We start from the raw sequence: 21,733 nt of genomic DNA on the forward strand, positions 1-21,733 counted from the left end.
CCCGTATACAACAGTATAAGATATAACAGTATAAGCACATGCAGAGGTTTTACTCCACTTTTTCCTTCAAAGTCCAACTGAATTTATATAGCATATTTTTTGTAGCAATTGTCCTGTATTCTCCTTTGAAAAAAACAAAGAAACCAAAAGGGAGAAATTTATATTTTATTTTATTTTAAATTAAATCGTTAAACCATTAAATCAACCGAATAACTTTAGGTATCCGTCTTATATGGAGACCTTATTTTGATACAGCCAATCAAATCTTGCATAAAGCAATAATGTGAGCATTCTGTCAAAGGCAGAGCAGACGGTCATACTGAGCCAGACAGCAGCCTGATACACAACACAAGAGCCACAAACTTTGAACAACAACCATATAGGCTTAGATGCTCCTTCTTATCTAACTTGCAAACACGAACACACGTCTTGTCCTGCACCTTAGCTTGTTGAATGAGCAACCAAACAAACATTCACCTGGGAAAAGTGTACTGCTAATATCAGTTTGCAGGCTATATAGCTAATTAGCTGCTCAGCTGCAGCACATTAAACAGCATCTTAACGTACCTGCAAATGTCACTTGGGTCCGGTAAGATGCTGGTCTTGCCCTTACTCAGTACCACTGACAACATGCATGTCTGTCCATGACATGTAGGCTACAGCACAAGTTTGTTCACTTTGTCTCTCGTTGCTGCTGCTGTCAATCAAACAGAAACACCAAGCTAAGACACCAGCTACGACGGGGAAAATTTCCCCCATATACATTTTTTTTCCCCTTTTAATAATAAAAAAACAATTAACAATACATAAAAAAACACATTGGCATTCTTTTTTAATAACAAAAGGGATGATTAATTGTGATTTCAGCTGATGTTTAATGTGGCAGCATGAAATAAAAAGCAATAATAAAAAAACTTGTTTTTATCAGTTGTGTCTTAGTTTCAAGCAGGACATGAATCCCAGTCTCCTAAGTGAAAGTCCTTTGATTGCTTGTGCCATCCACCCACCCTACTAGGGGACTTTCTAGCTCTTTATACTATGTCACCTGACTTCCTGGTTCGTAGCTTTTCTAGCCTTAACGGCACTGTCAGTTTAGCGGCTCGCAAGTGAGAGAAGTACACACACACACATAAACACACACACACACACGGAGAGTAGAGACAAGAGGAGTCGGAGAAAGAATTTTACATGCCGTGCTCTAAAAAGAGAAAAGTAAACAGCGAAAACAGAGCTTTTAATCAAGAATGGATGGACTCTTACATGTTCAATCTTCCCACAGACAGTTTAAAACCAGTATGTCTCATATGTTCAGAGACTGTGGTGATTATTAAAAGCGACAATGTGAAATGCCACTATGAGACAAAGCACAGAGCATCTTTTGAGCAGGTTAACAAGGGGGATGGATTTTTTTGAAGCATCGGCCGTCATGTTCAGGTCCCTCAGGGTGTTTGCCCCATGATTATTTAATAAAAAAATGCTCTTTAGTTATGGAAAAAAAGAGGGTATCTTCTTCTCAGTGCTGCATATCTCTCCAGTTTGAGTCTTACAACATTGAGTTTGTTAAAATATAATTGTTATATGTAAATTATGGTTTGTATTATTATTGTTTTTTTCTTTTAGAAAAAAGAGACTTCAGAGGTTTTAGAGTTTTTTCTTGTATTCACAAATAGCTTGGCCTGGACTGTGAAATGTTGCTTTTGTGGATGTTTTGTGTGATATTGCAAAAACATATAACCTTGACATGATATTATATTTTACTGTGATCTGTGCCTCATAAAACGTAGTTTGGGGTTTTGGTCCTGTTTCCTGTTTTAGTGAGTAAGTGCACCCCGGCCTGATAGTTCCCAGGAGATATTCCTGCTTGCCTACCTTCTGCGTGGTAGCCTCCAGTCTGAGTCTCAACCTGCTAACCAGCTTGCACCTCAGTCCGTTCCTGTCTTGGCACCTTCTGGGAAACCTCCCAGAAGAGGCATGGCTCCCACCAATGTCCTTCCTCACCACTGCCCATGAGCCATCAACAGTCCTGCCTGGATCCCAATAGGCAACCTGGTTGATACCAGTTCCTGTGCTGCGGCGGTCTTCAGTTCCTGTTGGGCCACAACAGCCCCCTGAACTTTGTGTGCAGCAGCACATTCCTGAATCCCCTGAGCTGCAGCACACCCCTGCCTCTGCTAGATCACAGCAGCCACATCTTGCTCCGGTTGGGCCACAACCTCCTGAACTTTCTGTGCCGTAGCAATCCCCCGAGCTCTCTGTGCTGCAGCACACTCCTGCCGCTGCTGGATCGCAGCAGCAATCTCCTGATCCACCTGAGCAGCAGCCTCCTAGTTCTCCTCTGCCAGTCTCTCCGTCGCCGGCCTCCTGTCCAGCTACACTTTCGCCTGCCTGCTGTCCAACTGCCCTGTCGCCGGCTCCACGTCCGGCTGCCCTGTTGCCATACTCTGATCTTGTTCTCCAGCCATGCAGCCAGTCTCCAGTGACCTTCTGCCATTGCCGCCAGACCTCCAGATGATTTCCGTCTTCGTTGTCGGTCTTTAGTCTGGCCTCTGGAGGGGTTTCGCCTTTGTCGCGGACCTCACTCAGCCCTTCAGCCCTGCCTCCTGGGCGCCCCCCTGAATTGCTCTGCTCTTCTGTCCAGCCACCGGGCCGTCCGCCTGAGGTTCCCAGCTATGCACCTGTCCAGCCCTCAGGCCATCCGCCTGAGGTTCCCAGTTCTGCACCTGTGCAGCCCCCAGGTTGTCCACCTGAGATCTTGTGCTTGGCCCTTAAATAGTTTTGGTTTTGGTCCTGTTTCCTATTTTATTGTTTAAGTGTTCTCCTCTCCTTGTGTGTCTTATTGTTTTACTTCCTGTCTTTGTTTGTTTTTCCGTCCAGTTTAAATGTTTGCCCCACCCTAATTAATTGCACCTGTGTTTCGTTTTCTCACCTACCTAAGTGTATTTAGTCCGAGTTTTTCACTTTGTTCAGTGTCAGTTCGTCATTTGCAGTTGTACATTGTATCCATGAGTGTCTTGATCTTTGTTGCCTGTGTTCTCACCTGTGTGTTTGGATTACTTCTCCATTTTATTTGGATCTTTCCTGCGTTGTTGGACTCTGTTTGTTGTTTGCTCCCATCAGAATGGTTTGCCTTTGTTGGACTGTGTTCCCGATTTGGACCTCTGCCTGCCTGACTATCCGTGTAAGCCTTTCCTTTATAATAAATTAATGAACTGCATCTGCTCTGCCTCAAAGTCTGCATTTGGGTCCTATTCCCTTGTGTTCCCTGCTTCCCTGTGTGACACCCTCACAACAGTATTGGTGGTCACTTAGGGACGAATCCACAGAAAATTATCACCCAATTCTGCAGTCCAGAGTTCTATGGAGCATTTCAACACCTTTCAGTTCATTGTTTTGGTTTACAGGCCCACAGCTTTCGTCACTGGTGTTTTCAGCTGCAGCAGGCAGCTGTTTTTAGCAAAAAAGCTCTAAAGAACCATTGTACGATACCTGTTCAACACCAAAGGGCAGCTAAACAGCCAGATATTTCCCTCAGGAGTTGGTGGAGACCAAAAGCAGAGCGAAAAGGAGAGAAAATATTACGTAACCAGATGGACTTACATGTATCAGGCGCCAAAAACTTGACTCCAAGTGAATGCTATGTTGCGCCGTATCTGTTGGATGTGAAAATATGCAACTGTTTGCTAATAAGTTAACCATATCAAGTTAAAAGGTTTCAGTGTTGTATTTATAGCTTGTTCTGCTGCACCCAAGTGGCCAAAAAAAACAATCAAATCAGTTAATGCAAAAAGTCCCAAGTGTAGCATTGGAAAATTTCTGAACTTGGTTACTGCCACTTGACAATGCCAGTAAAGCCTGTTCAAAACTATAACATTGAAAATTATACATTGTCTTTATTTTCTCAAACTGAAATCAAGCAGTCCAGTCAGTAGTATCACACTTCTGTATGTGGCACATTTTACAAATTTCACAGTGGCTGATTCAAAGAAAACTCAGTCCTCTACACAGCCTCCCACAACGGTTCTGCCATCATATTTCCATTACAACTCTCCAACTGCATCCCCTGCTCAAATGGGGATCGTGTGGACTGTATCACAAGGGCTAAAACTGGAAAGTGAACAATTTGGAGCAGAAAATACACTGTACATGAACTTTGGATTAAACATATATTTCAAAGTGTATAAAGTACATGTAGTATACTTTCAGTTCACACATATACACTGTGCTTTCATATTGTGCTGGTCAGCACACTACAAATGGTGAAACACAGATGCTTGGGTAAGAGTTGTGACACTAGTCAGTTTATGCCCTTCCCATTGTTATGGAAACAAAATGGCAAGCTGTCAGTTATGTGAATGATTAATGACAGTGAGTGTATGACATGATGATAAGGGTTGTTGCTTTGATGCCAGCAGTGAGAGGCAAACAAATATTGTTGGCATAGACTGAAAGCATCAAACAAATTTAGCAAAAATCCAGTAAACAGCCCTGTATGTTTTTCAAATTATTTATAGATTTGCCTCTTGTGTTGTTTGGGTTTCTCAAAATATCAGAATGTGAAATAAGAATGAAACTGACAGCTGTGTTTTGCTTTGTGAATTGGAAATGTGCTTGTTATGTTATTAGATTTCTCTGGTCTATCAAGCATTTTAGCATACTTGGCATCACGGAACACTGCAATAAAAAGCAAATATTTAAGAGCTGACTGACCAGTCTCAGAAAAGACATTACTTCTGTACTTCAATTAGTCTGAAGAACTCTAGAGCAGCACAACAAATCCATGCATGGTGGTATATCAAAAACTTCACCTTTTTAAGAAGCTTCTTTTTAACCTGCAGGAGTTATAATCACCAATTCCTTTGTGTGACCTTGAGTTTCACCTTCTGGTACCCTGAGTACAGCACATCAAAGAAACTTCAAGCACCACATCTGGCCCTCTAGAAAAAGATGAAAAAGTGGTTCAACCTCAGGCATTACTCTTAGAAGTAGTAATCTCCTGTGGTTAAAGGTAGCTCAAAATATAAAAGGACAGTATTGAGAAACTAAATGAGAAGGAGAAGAAATCATCTCTCTATCTCTCTATTCAGTAATCAGTTATCAGCTGCTATTTTCTCTACTTTCACTATTTTTCTCTACGTTTTCACTGTAGATTAAGATTTTAGTTTTGTCTTCAGGCTTTGTTTTCTCTGCCTGTATAGAGGCTATACTTGCACAAGAAATGAGCACTGGTTTGATTTGTATTACGTATGTTATTACGTATGTGTTAAGATGGAATGAGAGGATTTTCTTTGACCTGAGAATATGGGAACATGACAGTTATTTATGGAACTAAAATGATCTCTTCTGAACATGTGGAAATGGTTTTCTTTCTAAAATAAAACTGAATAATAATCTGAAAGACTTAATTTCAGTTCCATCTTACTAAGAAAATGTGAATAAATGATTCATCATACAAAGTACTTTGTGTCTAACACCTAATCACAGTATATGTGGCTCTTTCCCATTTTCCTATAACACTGCATGTCCAGGGTCATGATAATTGAATGAACTTGATTTAAGGCACATTACATGCTGGGGACTGGATAATGTTTGCCGGTGTTATTATCATGTAAGGGTCATCCCATCCTCCTTGGGGATGCTGTGAATGGTGTTGATTGATTTCCCAGGGGACCGTATCAACCCATGTCATATGCAACTGTAACTTCATTTTAATCAATCATTGTTTCCCATGCTGGTAATTCATATTTTGGAAATCAACGGTTTGTCATTTTCACTTCCATTTAATTTGTATTTGTATTATATGACATTTGTATATGGTGTGTTTAAGAAAAACTTGTACTGAAGAGGTGTCCTCAATTGAATAAAGAAATAACTTGTTGACCCAAAGTTGTCATTACATGAAAATATGTATTTATTTCAGACAAATCTGTCTACACAAAAGCAGTGTGGCAGCATGTACATATGGGTACAGCCAACACAATACTTGCATGGAAATACGTTCAACTCTTATAGGGAAGAAGAGGGAGGTACATACAGATCATAAATCAGGAGACAACTGTGAAACAGAGGCTGTGTCAGTGTCTAACTTATCACAACAGGAGGGGGCTTGGAGTAAACTCCAAGGCCCCTCTCCATCTATGACCTCAGACAGCTGGCACCTGATGACCCAAAATAACAAACACACGGCTTTAAGGCTTCCCTTGTAAAAACCATTTGTCAGACCCAGGTACCAATATTCCATTGCATCCATAAATTCTATTATACACATAAACCCCAAAGTCACCCAAATTATCCCAAAGGGTATTATTAGTTAAGAGATTCCTTGATTTAGAGTAAGAGATACATTTCTATATAAATAGAACTACAAGTTGTTTTGAGAGAGTGAAATCTCTTAAGTTTGAACCAATAAGAACTAACATGTAATCCGTTCAAATAAATTCAAACATAACCCACGTTTAATTCTAAACTATGTTGTATGTTCTGATTTGTTGTTGGTGCAAAGTTACTGTAAAGCAGTTGCATTTCTGAAAGGCAGCAAACAGCCTTACCTTTATCCTCAATTTGTCCATCTATGGTGTCGAATCCAAAATGCTTCCACACATTACTTTTCAGACAGTTCGTGTCATGATCATTTGTTAAACATGGCCTGTGTTGTCTTAATTTTTTGTTAATGAAGATAACCTTTTTTTTGTCTTTTTCTGTGAAGCACTTTGTAACCTTGTTAAGAAAAGAACAACAATTTCATAGTTTACAGACAAGGCAGCAGGACATACAATTGATAACAGAGTGACATTTTACATATGGCCCCTGATGGAGTCAAAGCCCTACTAATCTGTGTGCCTTGCATTTTTTGATATAGCGATTATTTAATATACATGACTGTTCAGATTGCACTTGCAGAAATTTTACCCCCACAGAGATGTTTCCAGTTATTTTGTCGGATTTGCTCTCTTCTCAGGATTGTATAGTTATTTCCCTTTCTTTTGAGGAAGGGTGTGCTCCATTTGGCCTTTCCAGTATGCTGCTTTTTGTAGCAGCAGTGGAGGGGGTAAAATGTTAATTAGCCAGTTATTTTAAGTTTATCAGCTGCTGATCAACAGTGGCAGAGTGTCAGAACGCTCCTACACTTTCATCAGTAGCTCTACTGTATATGTCTTTGAGTGCCCTGCCTATTTCTACTCCATTAACCCCACCCCACACTTCTCCTAGTCCCTCTCCTCACCTCGTCCGATTGAACATATGAATACACTTAAAATACAGTATGAATACAGATGGGAGGCAATAAACAGAGAGCTGTTTGATTATTTAATCAGACAGCTGAGCATTTCACAAAATGACACTGAGACACCACAGCCTATAGCCCGATTACATAGAGGAGGAAGGGGGGGTTGTGATCAACTACATGAAGATGCAGAAGAGATAGGAAGGACACACAGAGGCATAGCATTAAAGAAACAGACTGAAATAAGATTAAATTAAGGAGACATAAATGGGCATCAAGTAGAAAGAAAAAAACAAGGAGAATGAATGAGAAGATAGAGGGAGAGAAAGAACTGAATATGAGTGTGATGAGAAGAAATGTGTTAAATAATAGCAAAATCAGTTTCTAAACCCCTGACGAGAATCCAGATTAAACTTCCTTTTAAGGTAACAGGACAAGAGGGTTTTGAAACATGATAGACCAAATATGATAGGACATTATGTGAACAGAGGATATATTGCAAGATGAGTTAAGAGGTAAAAGTTTAAGAGACAGCATCTGTATAATGATGTGTGATGGTGCAGATGATTTGCAGGAGTTTTGGCAGCTTTTGGATCAATCCATGCAGTCTAATTTGCAGATACTCTCAGATGATTATTGACAGAGACACAGCATTAAAACAATAAATGGCCGCACAGAAAAAGTAACCTGATCTTGCCTCATAATTAAAAAAGCAACAAGAAACACAAAAAGCACTGAAATCATTAGACCAATGGTTAAAATGATTGGATGATTGAATGAGAAATTCTGGATTTGAAAGGATTACTGCTTAATGAGAAAATAAAATATTAGACTCCAAAAGCCATAGTCATTGGAACAAGGAGGATGAATCCTTGTTGTGATTGCCTCTACCAAGGCAATCACATTAAAGAAACACGTTAGATTTGATGAAACACCTATCATGTTAATATAACTTCTCAGAGCAGCTAACATCACACCAGAAAATTCAAATGGTCAACCAAAAGAAGAAAAAGATTTAGAACCATCTAGAAAGTATGGAAGTAGGCTTTGTTTATAGCTCATTCAAAACATTGGTGCTTTACAGCAGTAAGAAAATAAAGAGAAAAGATAGAAGAGACAAACATGTTTAAAAACAGGGATACATGGTGCACAAACCACATGAGCAAGAAAAAGCATAAGACAAAAATTGAGTTTTAAGATGTCTTCTAAAAATGTGCTGTGATTTAGCTTCTCTGAGACTTTGAGGAAGGCTGTCAAGGAGAAATGGCAGCAAAAGCTCAGTCACCTTAAGTTTTCAGCCTTGACCTTGGAACAGCCAGAAGTCCCTGTTGTAAGGACATGCAAAGAATGAGAAAATAGATCATGGAAAAGATGGCAAGTAGGTGGGTCATTTTGCCAACGGCAGGGTGATATTTCTGGCATGCAGGGTGATTCTGTCCGGTCTGGTAGGTATAGGTCATATTGAAAAAGCAGTATTGCAATTCTTTGCTGCTAAGCTGCGACATTAGGCAAATGACACATTGCGACATAAGGCAGCACTGCTCTTGTCATGGGAATATGTAAAGGTCACAGTGCGTTGATGAGGTGATTAAAGATTAGGATAGCCACAACATACTGTATGAGTTTAACTTCAGTCTTAAGTTCCTGAAACAATAAGACAAACTGTTGAATATCACACAGAGAAATATTGAACTCATAAGGCTTCATACATGCTGAAATATCCTGAGGAGGGGCAACTTCTGACAGTTCAAAGTGCCTCAGGCCAATATATTTTGGCCTCATAGTGATCCTTGTTTTATTCTCTTAGAATGTTTTTCTGATCCAATGTTTTATTGGATTACATCCCATTGGGTCCACTGTGTCTACCCTGGATACATTTTACAAAAAGTATAGCTTTATGTCTATTTAATCATCACTTACAGAAAGCCTCGTCTTGGACTCTATGCACAATCTTATATATAAGATATTATATCTTATATAAGTATAAACGTCCATTCCATCAGGATATTCTGTTGCATAAAATATGAGTGAGGCTTGAAGTCATGTGAGATTTTTGTTTTTCTTCCTCTGGCTCAATTTGATGTGTCTTCACCCGCTGCATGCCAGTTTACCTAAGGTGCACAAGGAACATAGTCCGGTCACATTTTATAACTCAAAAGTCACTGGTGAAGCAGAAAGCAGTGCCCCCAATGTGCCTGGTCAGTGCCCACTTACTCACATCAAAACAGAAAGATCTTAATTTTGAAATGCAACAGGAATTACCCTGTCTGTGATGCTCAGGGAAAACATGACCAGTGGACACACAGAAATCCCAAGGAGTGAGAGATGAGGAGATAATAGGACAATTGCCAGGCTTACAAGTGCTTGAATCCGTAGTCTAAGACGCCATTGAATCTCTCCACTGCAGGTCAGTTCCTGGGGGCATCCACTTAATCAGTAATCAAGATACAAAGCACAGGTTGGGGCACATAGAGTTGAAAGCACTTGTCAAATTATCCAGAGAGTATTGATCTAGTATTGATCCTCCCACACTCACCCCAGAAGGGAGTGGGCGCTGTCCCTGGTGCTGAACGCTATTAAAACGTCTTGTCCATGCTGGAGCTCACAGCATAGTGTCTCATCTTTATGCCCAGGCAGTGTGAAACTGCCCAGGAAGAGAAGAGACAGATGACAGGTGATGATGAGACAGATCATTTGAAACAGGAGTGAAGGAGAGAATCTATGTCAAACATGAACAGCCGTCCCTGAACAGAGGAGAGGGCCTGCAGCAGCACTTATCAGCTACTTACAATGCCATTGTGATGTCCCTTCCTAGGCAGTTTCACACCAATTCACACTTAAGTTCATGTGACTGTGATGACATTCATGACTGCCATGTGACCTTGATAAGTCATGTGACATTAACGGGTGAAGGCCCCAGACAGGTGAACCAACAGTTAGTCAGAACTGATGAGCCAACAAATCCAGTTGCCTTTGGCTTAGCACTAATAAATTATGTGTTGTGTGCTCCATGATCAAAATGGTAGAGAGTTGAAAAAGATCTCCTCATGTTGACTTCTTTGAGTCCTTATGAGTAAAGGTACTTCCAGACAGCGAGCGGTTGCCTCCGTGGCCACCACCTGTCAACATCAATGTTCTGTATTTTGAATCAGCGGCAGCAGGGTGTGACTCTGATCCTACCAGCCTGTACACCACAGGTTGCTGCTATCCACCTAGTATATTCTCATCATGAATATAAATAGAGCGGGTTGTAGCTTAAAATAGAGGAAATGATTAGCATAATGAAATGATTAATATAACTTGTATCATAAACACTGTTTATTGTCCCAGACCGAATAATCAAGCTTTGAAGATGATGCTGCTCCAATACCGTTTCTCTTCATTGATCTGTCTGTTCTCTGATGGTGAAGAGGTGTATCATTCAGGGAACTCATATACCAGTAAAAAATGGAAGCGGCGGTGGCAACCACTTACTGTCTGAAAGCACCTAAGTGCATTAGAAACTCAATGGTACATAAAGGCATGGAGTGGAAAATTCTCCACTGAAAGTAGCATTCAAATCACTGAAGACCCTTGTGTATCATTCCTTATCATTTGTTTTTCAAAGCTGAGATTCTTCTGTAGTAGCTCACATCTCGTCACCAGGTGAAACAACAATGGATTGTATTACCTAGCAGTGTCATCAGTCTCATTAGACAACTGAATTAAAAGGAGTAAGTAAGTAACGTTGCATTTCCCTAAAGATACACTTGAAATTGTAAAATAAAACATACAGTGAAGCACATCTTGAATAAAGTCAACAGGACAGTAGCCAAATCTGACTTCACAGCAAGAACTGCATTGGTCCCGGATCAAGAATTCATCATTAGCAATATACTGACCGTTCTGGAAGTATTGCAGAAGTTGGAGGATGTTGCTGGTGTGTTTATTTATTTATTTGTTTTTCATTATGCCTTAATTTGACAGCAGAGAGCAAACAGAAACACAGGGAGAAAGAAGGGGACAAAGGTCCTTGGCTGAACCTGAATCACATACATTGCAGGATAATGAAGCGCCTCTCAGATGCTGGGATGCCAGGACACCAGCATTTTTACCCACAGATGGTACAAGACATACTTTTTCTGTTTAGCCTAAGGGCTGTTAAGTTCCTTAATCCAAATGCAAAAGGGTAAGGAACATGTGACTGACACAGCTTGCAGTTTGTGTCGATTTTTTTGTGTCACTCACTGGTGGCTGGCAGGCACACAATATGTGTTAAAGGATAAAGGAAAGGTTTTGAAAATCAAATGTTCACAGTGGATGTTCACAGTGCCATATCAATATTAAGAAAAAAAAATCTTATTGTTCATAAGTCATTATCATTGTGTCTGAGTCAAGTCTTAAGTCTACAAGAGACAAATTGCAAATCAAGTCTGACATGGGAAGTTGCCATCTCTGGCATTAGACGGTACAGCGGTATTGGATTGAATAAAAATGCATGGATCATGATCTTACCCTTAAGTATCATTGACATTCACAAGTTCCTGTGGCTACTGAGGTGTATTGAACAAAGACTTATGCACACATCCTAAGACATGCAGTATTGTGCAGACAGTATTAATAGTAAATTGGGTGTACCAGGCAGTAGCAGTTCTGGGAGGACGGTCCATAGATTTCCATAGCATAGCAAGCAGCACCAGATTGTGGTGATATGATGGGCTATCGAATCACAGGAAGCAATTCTTTATGCCCTCTTGTTCACCTTGCTATCATGCAACTTTTACGTAGAAGGCAGCTGACAAGAACAAGCATTCACCCACTCAGCAGTGCAGAGCAATATTAGTGAAAGTCAGAATGTAATGTAATGTCTAAGGGCCTGATCACAACACCTGCATTTTTAAGAAGGAGAGGGCAACTTTATATAGTTGAGTTAGAGACATTTATGTCAACGGATCCATTTAGAGCAAATGGTTATACAGTTAGATTTGACAGAAAAGACTGCTCTTTGAGGGAGCTATCAAATAATGTGAGCAGCAAAAATTATTCTGCTTGGAGAACTAATCCCCCTAATAAACACATACATGCACATGGGTTCTTAGTTAAATTAGCAATACCAAAAATCTTGCACATATGTCTGAGGTTGGGGTGTCTGAAAGAGCTGTGGCGGCAAATGGCGTTAGCATGAGCGTATCAGGTGTCAGGTTAACATGTCCACGCTGAACACCTGCATAAATATGACCATACATTACTAGTTAGTTGGAAGTTATGCAGCTGAAGAATAAGCCTGTGATTGTGAAGCATGAATGAAACAACTGATGCCAATCAGCTAATGCGTGTGACTTCAGTGCTCTGCCTAAACTAATGCTGTGTTTCATTTATTTTCACTGTAAAAGAATTGCTTGGCATGCAGCTTTAATATATAAATGCTAAACTAATGTCTCACTTAGGGAAGTGGTTGTTAGGTCACTTTATCTAAGTATGATTATGACTTATGTTGATTAATGGCAACATTTACAGAAAACTGTGCTTAGAAAATAGCACAGAGAAAATACAAGCAAAACTAGTATCAAAACTTTCCACTTTTAGAGATCAATGTCCATAATCCAGCACAAATGTTTATTGGATGATGAGAGTGATTGTGGGTTGTCGTGTTCTAAATGCACAGATGGTTTCTTGGGTCTGCCATAGCTGCCTCTTTCCTTCACCCAATTTAACTCTGAGCCACAAATCAGTCACAAATTACAGAGCACAACAAGGTGCATTCAACAGACAGTTGTAAACTGATTTTCAGCCATGTATTATGTCCACATGCATCTGCACTTTGTTGCGTTTCCTGCTAGAAGAATACTTTTTTTACCAATGTTCTCAGAAAATATGGGCCTCTTGCGGTGAGACCAGAATACTTCTGGTATTAACAGATAAATTAGATGAAACACAAATATGCTGTGATGAGTTTCACATTTATAGTTCTAGTGTATTGTATTATAAATGCAGGAAATGGAAATTCAAAATAAGATCTCTTCTTTGTCCAGTCTATTTCTCCTAGGCATAACTGAACTTGATTTAACAAAATTAGATTTTGACCATTTTCTCATGCTTCTTAAATTCAGAAACAGGTCTGAATTCAGTAATCTCCAAATAAGAGATGATTTATTTCTGATGAGACAAAGAAAAGACTATTGTGAGAAGCAAAATTTTCCTCTGGGTAATAGTGATATTCACCAGTTTTATTTAGTTTTTTTTGTCATGGATTTTTTATACCTTGTTTTGCACTTGTCAAAATAAACAAATAAATTCATGGGTTATTATTATGCACTTGTATTTTTAATATAAACCAAAGATAATTAGCCTTACGTACTGGTTAGCATCTGGCCTGGTAAAGACCAATAAAATGAGATGTCCATAAAAGTCATTTCCAGTCTGATTTACCGGTCTTTTGGATAGATGCCTTGGCAATAGGTAGTGACATGGTCTGTGCTAAAAGTCCCCATTGGGGCAATATGAAGGGTGTGTCTAAAATGTGCACATGCACTCTGAAGCAAGACTATCACCACGCCATCTGTAGTCACTCCACAGGAACATAACCAGCACCATTTATTGCACATATGATTACTGGTTGGCATACTTTTTTTTTCTTTTACAAGCCATCTGCTCAGGAGAGGTGAGAAGGGATTTGTGAAATGGAATACTGTAGCATATTGGTTCTCTGCTTTAACACATAAATATCCATTCTTAGCACTTGGTTGTATATTAATTGTGTGAGGTGAATCTGTTAATTCTAGGGCTGTTATTAGTCTGGTCTTTATATGGTATAATGAACAATGATATATCATATCTGTTGTCTGATAGAAAATAAATGGCAGAATCAAACAGGATTCCTTTGCGACAAGCTGTGACATCCTGTGCAACACAACCCTCAACCTCACAATATTTAGATCACATATTGCTCATGTTTGTTCACAAACAAGCTAGCTGTTTGAGGTGAATGATTGGAGCTGGCTCATGTATCTGAGGGGCCTTGTTTTTGTGTGTGTTTGTTTTTGAGCCCATGCACCCATAAAGTCTGACTCATTTGGTAACAAAGCTTTGGAGTCAATTCTAACAAGACTGGAAGAGTGTCTGTCTCCCTCTGGTGTGTCAGGGTGTGTGTGTGTGTGTGTGTGTGTGTGTGTGTGTGTGTGTGTGTGTGTGTGTGTGAAGCTGAGAATGAGTGTCTGACTAACTGCTGCTGCAGCCTTTAGAGGTGAAGTCTATGTGGCTGTAACACTTACTTAAGTGTTGTTACACTCAATTAAGTGTTACACTGTGTCATGTTTTTTTATTGTCAGAATTTTTATCCTAACAATAAACAAATCACACATTTTTGTCAAAAAAGAGGTATGACTGGTGCACTGCAAAAAGTCTGTTTCTAAATAAGTGACATAATCTTATATTTAGATTTAAAATCTAGGTGGATTTATTTTGAGTGTGGATTGGGTTATCTAGTGCTGACTATGCAAGGCTGTTTGACTTAATTCAAGTAAATGTCATTATCCTTGTCTTAATTAGCAATTTTATCTTATTTTGGTTTATGTAAAAACATACCAAATGTACCAAATTTCATAGCAAACCATCCAATAGTTAATGAGATATTTCAGTTTAGACCAACGTGATAGACCCAGTAATGGACATTGTCATGGCAGAGCCACCACATTAGGTGTCATGTTAAATGATGGTGTAGTGGCTTGCACACATGGTTCCTAATTTGATGGTTCTTGGTTCAAAACCAGTGTTATACAGATTGTTATCTAGAAACAAGAAAAACATTAGTCTTTAAGTAATTTAAATCCCCTAGTATTGAGTATTAATTGGCTTGTAATTGAATTAATTACACTAAACAAGAAGAGCCTTTTTGATCTTATTTTTAGACTTCTGGTAGGTGGACATCCTGACTTATGTTAAGAAATCTTATCAAGTGAACAGGTAGATAAATGTCCTTGTTCTCAAGCAAAATAATGCTCATATCTAAAATGTTTTCACCTAAATTTGATAGGGCATTTTTGCAGTGTATACATTAGATTTTCTGGGCACACTGAATATTTTAACATCATACTCAATACATTAATATTACTGCAATACATTTCTCTCTAAATTGTTGTGGCATAATTAAACATATATTTAGCATTTAGCCTAATTAACGTTGTTTTGTAGGAGTCCCAGTGTTGTCCGAGCACTGTTTCAATGTGTTTTAATGTACATTGTGGTCCATTTTTATGATAATAATTTGATATGAACAGTTCAGTGGTTGACTTTATCGGTTGCTGTGCAATTTCAGTGGATTATAAAAAGCCCTTCTGTCATGTCAAATGCCTTAATACTGTTGAGTCCCAATAACAATTCTGTTTATTTTAAATATACAAAACAAATTACAAAATTGCTCTTTTAGTAGAAAAAGAGTGCAGTAACACTGTAGTGCAAATATAATCAGCCCAGTCTCCCTATATTTTTCTGTACATATACTGGATGATTCAGCAGTACACGATTTATATCCAATGTATTTAGAGTTTTGTTTACACATTAATCTCGAGTAATTTACAATGAACTCAAAAGATTAATCCTCCTCAGTCAATGGGCATTATCTTTGACGTTGCTCTGCTGATGAGGATACAATGTACTAATGATGTCAGTATAAATGTAAAATATATATATTTATAATGGCCAAATTCGGTTATCAACTTGTTAATTGTCTCTTAGTGTGATTGGATTTTAATTTAGTTTGTCTGAAATGAGCCTGAATTGTCTTACTCCAATCAGGTAGCATCGTTCTGGATGGATTGTAGGGCAAGCGCAGGCATGTGACAGTTACAGTAATCCAAACACAAGATGACTTGAATTTAGAGTACAAAACACAGGATTAAGTCATGGCTGCAATGTGAGCCCAGCAGAACTATTTGTTCTCACTTTGTCTGCTGCCACAAAAACAGTTTTTTGCGCTTGTGATTAAAAGTGGTCTGAAAAGGCAGACAAAATATCTTGCCTAAATGTGCACCAAAAATCACACTGTGTCACTGATCTGCATGAACGCAAAATCGGCTGTGCAACTCTGCCCAACTCTCAAATGGGTTTCTTTTGGCAGTAGCAGAGCACTTTGGGCCAAAGATCAATGATTGACTTTGTAGCTGTCTCATTAGGCTTGAGGTGTTATGTCCTGGGTGAAGAGAGGGCCTGAGCTGTCAAGTGATCACCACCTGGTAGTGATTCGGATCAGATGGTGAAGAAGGTAGTGTGTGATGTACTGTAGTGTATGTTGCTGTGTGTGCAGTGTGGATTTGCTGTCCAAAATTATTTCAACTTTCACCGCTGAGGAAACTTCCACCATTTGTAGGCAGAGGTTGGGGACATTTGAACATTGTTCAAACCCTGAAGCATGGACACCAGCAGTGAGGGAGGCTGTCAAGCTGAAGAAGGAGGCCATCCAAGCCTGCTTGGCACAATTCAGCTCCAGACTGAGAGAATAGATTTCCACCAGCCTGTGTAGGCCAAAAGGCTACTGTGGTTGCAGAAGTAAATGGGTGTGTTCGGAGAGGCTATGGAGGAAGGCTTTCAGATGGTTTAAACGTGAGTAGCAATTAGCAACTTAAGCTGCTTCAGCTGAGCAGAATATAGCTGATTCAACTGGGGTGTATTCATATTATATTTAATGTTCATCTTCCTTTTTGACATTGAGCATAATAATTGATATTATAGATTAATTAGATTTGTTTCTGTAGGGAATCATATCCTTATCTTCTTGAACAATGCAGTTTGGGAAACCTGTCAGCAACTGACTGACTTTGACTGATTGATTGGTTGACCAAACTTTCACATATGTAAAGGTTTGGGCAACCCCCACCCCCAATACCCACCCCCTCACCCTGATGTTTTTTTCATGTAAGAATTTGCAAAATACACAATTTGTCCAGTGGGGGGAAATAAAATCACTGCATAGCCTTGTCAGAAATGCAACATGCTTGTTGTCTTATAGGTTCTTATATCCTTGTATCAACACAGAAATACAGTATCATGCCACAGAGATGCAACATGCATCATCATTGTATTATTACAAAACTAGTTGGATCTGTTGTTTTGGGGGTGTTTTGTCTGCTAGCGCAAGACTTAAAAGGGGATCAGTATTTTGATTTTGGGGTTTTAATTTGCTCCCCTCATGATCTCACATGCTGCTTAGTTTCATTTGGGGAGTACACAGAAGCACAAAGCCCCTAATGCCAAGTGCAACTGCATGTCGTCTGGTGCAATAAATGGTTCTAAATCTTTTGACGTGTCTGACTAAAATTGTGTGAGTTCAGGCGGTACACTGAAGTCATGCACACCATTAGCTGATAAGTACTAGCTGACTCTTACAATCACCAGTCACATTCAAACAAGTCAGTAAGACAGCCTTAATAATCTAACAAGCTTACACTCTCACTCTTCTGATCATTCATGCTGCCTCTACTTCTACTGGTTTTACTGCTTATTCCTGCTGTAGTGTATGTGCAGATTTCTCCCTCCTCCACCTCCTGTTCCAATGTTTTATTACCATACTTGAGATGGCATCTCCTACCTTGTGCATTATGTATATCCCACATCTCAGTGATATGTACCCTCTGGGTTCTCTTCTGTATATTCCTTGTAGTTTTAATGTGCTCCCTCAGAATCTCATATGCTGCTTGGATTCATTTAGGGAGCACTGTCATGCGCATAACTTTTTATATTGGAATATACAGCCTCACAGCAGGCTGATGTGTTCTCCCCATGGGTTTCCTCTAGATGCTCTGGTTTTCCTCCACAGTCCAAATGAAAACATGCAAGTTTAAGGTGAATTGAAAACTTGACTGTACAGTAGGTGTATTATGAATCTATTCAATTGTTTTAGCCATGTGTCAAACAAGCGCCAGTCCAGGAAGGACCCTGTCTCTCATTCAAAGTGTGCTGGGATATGTTCTAGCCCTATTTGACCTTGAACAGGATCTATCCATTCGTTGCATTATAAAATCCTGAAACCTTTGATGTGTCTGTGACAAAATGTTTAATTTTCAAAGGGAAATTGCCATCAGCATTCAAGTACAACACTTAAACATATCATCAAGTTATCTTTATGTTATTATGTACACTGTACTCTGTAGCTTCAAGAAGACTTGACATAGCAACATTAACCCACTAATTTAGCAAAGTATCATTTCAGCACATGCAGCTCCAGAGGCAGAAATACCTGCTGAAAGCGACAGGAGAGAGAAGAGAAACGCGAAAGCACAGAACTACGGGAGAGAGAAGATGTTGAGTTAGTAACATGCAGTGATGGGATAAAAATGCATACAGATGGAGAGAAGGAGAGAGGAAAGAGGTGCATCATGGGAAGTCTTCCAGCAGTTTTAAATAGGATTCAATGTCGCCTGCTCTGGCCCCAGGAATACATTTGACTATGGTCGCTGGTGTATAATAGAAACATGAACAGCTGGTGGTGAACCGTGGGCTTCTGCTTAGGGCTATGCTTCCTTCGGACAGTCACCCAGCCTCCCTGGTTTCCCGGCTGCTCGGAAGCTGCCGGGAGACGGCTAACAGAAGCTACCTCTTGTCGGTCCACACTGGCTAATGGGGGCTGGCTAACTACAGCAGCTACTGATTGAGTTCCCATGGTGCGGAACCATGTTTCCAATTCCCTAAGCCTCGCCTCCAATACTACAAATACACTACATTTATTACATGTACCATTATCACTAAAGGAGGCAGATGAATAGCTAAACATTAGACACACCGAGATGAGAGAGCAGGAGAGTGAGAGTGAGAGAGAAGCCATTGCTAGCTGCTAAGCTAAAGAACGGTAGCTAGCAAAAATGAATAGCGTGTAAACTGTGGGAGAGAAAGTCGTTAAAAGAAGGAGAGAGCTAAGAGTGCTTGAGTAGAACTAGTGTACGTTTAAATGTATAGCAGATAGTTTGTCACTATAATGAAGAATTTAACAAAATTAACTGTGATGAGCTAGAGCAGCAAAACACGCTACTAGTAAAACTCCTGGTTTAATACATTTAAAAATAATGACAGACTGTAAGAAAAACCAAATACATGAGCTACAGAGATGATATCTGTCCAGTTACCCTATCTTTCAATCTGCCACATCTGCTGCACCAACTGATGGGTTAATGAGGGGCACACATGTCCTGTCCTATTTCCTGCAATCAGCTCACTCAGACATTTTGACAGGAGGCAATTAAGGACGAAAAATACTGAGGAGGCTGAAAAATTGCTTAGACACACACACAGATATATCTATTCGGAGGGTCAAATCTGCATTAGGGATAAGGCTCGGTGCACCTGACTGGCATACACTTTGGAATTAAGCTTGACATGTGAACACTCTGGACCATTTAAACCCTGACCTCAATCACTTTTACACACACAGTAGCTACTATAGTTTGCAGACAATTTGGGGTCATGAACATAAAGGCAATCCATACATGTCTTTAATAAAATTTTGTAGTGCACATTCAGTAAAGTACAAGCAGAATGATAGCAACTATCAAAAAAATTAAATCCTCTTTAGATACAGTAGACCTTGCATATGCACACATATATTAAGTCATGGGTCATTATCTATAGTTTTTTCATCTTGAAAATCACATCACCTGATGTGCAGAAAACACATTGAACCAGGAGCAGGATTACATAGCTTTAATGTTATGTGAACTATTAGGGGAGAGCAAATAGAAAGTGGCTGAGATTACCTGCTTCTGACTTGGGCAGAGGTTGGGGTCATTAAAACAGTCTGCCTGTGCATCTCCATCTTGCTGAGTGATTGAGCGATAAGGCAGTCACAAATGATGCAGGCTAGTCATATATCAACCAAATACTTCATATAACCCACCTCCACACCCCTGCATCCCCCCAAGGTGATATTGACTGGAGCTTGATAGAGAAGGGCAAGAGAAAAATGTCTACACTCAGCATGCTAACATCATACTTTAATCAATCTACTACATGTCAGAAGCTATAACTGTACTCTTTTGTGTTTTATTGGTTAGAAGAAGAAGACTAGGCCATCATTCCAGGAGTTGCCATATATTGCTTAAACTGTGACATTTTCTTAGCTTCGGTATGTTTCACTTAACACAACATAAGTGCCCATTACATGCACAATTCTTTTGGTATTTTTAGTAACAATCAGATACTGCTTATAATCACAACCATCCTCCCTCTGGAAAGTTTGCTAATCAATGTATAAGACACTTTTAAATAAAGGGCTTAAGAAACACATTAAAAAAGCCCCAGACTAATTCACAGATGCCTGGTTTCTGACAAGAAGCTGATTTAAACCTGTGAAGTGTCTCCTAATCTGCCCTTCCGCCTTGGGCAATCTGTCATGATTGACAGTGTGTGTTCAGTGGTAACAACACAAACATTCAATCTGACTGTTGAGGCCCCACAAGGCATTTAATTTCTCTCCAAACGAGACAGCTAGGGAGTAAACCCTGTGATTACAGGTATAGCACTGGTTAAAGTTCAGCTTGGCAGGATACTGGTCTCTGGTGGTTCAGGCGCATTAACATCCCAGACACTCAAGATGATTTGCATGCATTGTCAGCCCTTTTAAAACATCGCACAAAGCACTTGAACAGCTTGCTGCTACTGGGGCCAAGATGCCTTAGAACTCCCTGCTGCCAAAGATTTGTACACTCACAACCCTAATCGTGGTGGTGGTGGTGGTGAGGTTACATCCTATCTGAGGAGAATGGCTATGTAGGTCATTTGTTTTGTTTTATCTCATTAAAAAGCTTTACTGGGCATTCGTTAAGAGCTACAGTATAACTCAGGTTAAAAGCGACAAATGTGCCATTTTTGACATCTAACTAACCCGAATTGAATCACTGTATTCTTCTTTATCTATTTTGCAATAGATAAAATTAGATAAAGAAGTATATGAAAGTAATCTTAAAGTAATAACTAATGTGTAAATAGTTTTAAATTAAGTTAAACTGATTGCTTAGTGTTGATTATTTAGTGTCAAAATACAACAGGTAACAGCCCATCATACCCAAACAAAGGTGACAAAAGGTGTCAAAATAGTGCAATGCAAAGTAATATGGACATGACATTCAAATGAAAAGTCACACGAGACAAAGAGATATAGCACTGAGGACAAATGAGACAGCACCATCACCCACAGAAGTAAGGGAGCACTGGTATCCTCTGCTAGGCTGAAACACTGTGTTATGGATTGGATTCTGATGGTGTCGGAATTCACAAAAGCTGATCCACCCAGATCAACAGCTATGGTGGAAAAAAATGTGTCGGGCCAGTGTCAGAGAGTGGGGAACAGGCACAAAATGAACATACCCACAACAACTGAGACAGTCATCAGAAAAATGTAAGTTTAGATAGCAGACAGAGACAGATGTAGCAACAACATGCCAGCATTCACTGGACAAGATTAAATATTGTTTGTATTTTTAAAAATTCACAATTTAAAACCTATTATTCATTTAAATTTGTTTCTGACAACCATGCATTTGCTAATGGATT

The sequence above is a fragment of the Siniperca chuatsi genome, linkage group LG18 (assembly GCF_020085105.1).
Source record: "Siniperca chuatsi isolate FFG_IHB_CAS linkage group LG18, ASM2008510v1, whole genome shotgun sequence".
Taxonomy (NCBI): domain Eukaryota; kingdom Metazoa; phylum Chordata; class Actinopteri; order Centrarchiformes; family Sinipercidae; genus Siniperca; species Siniperca chuatsi.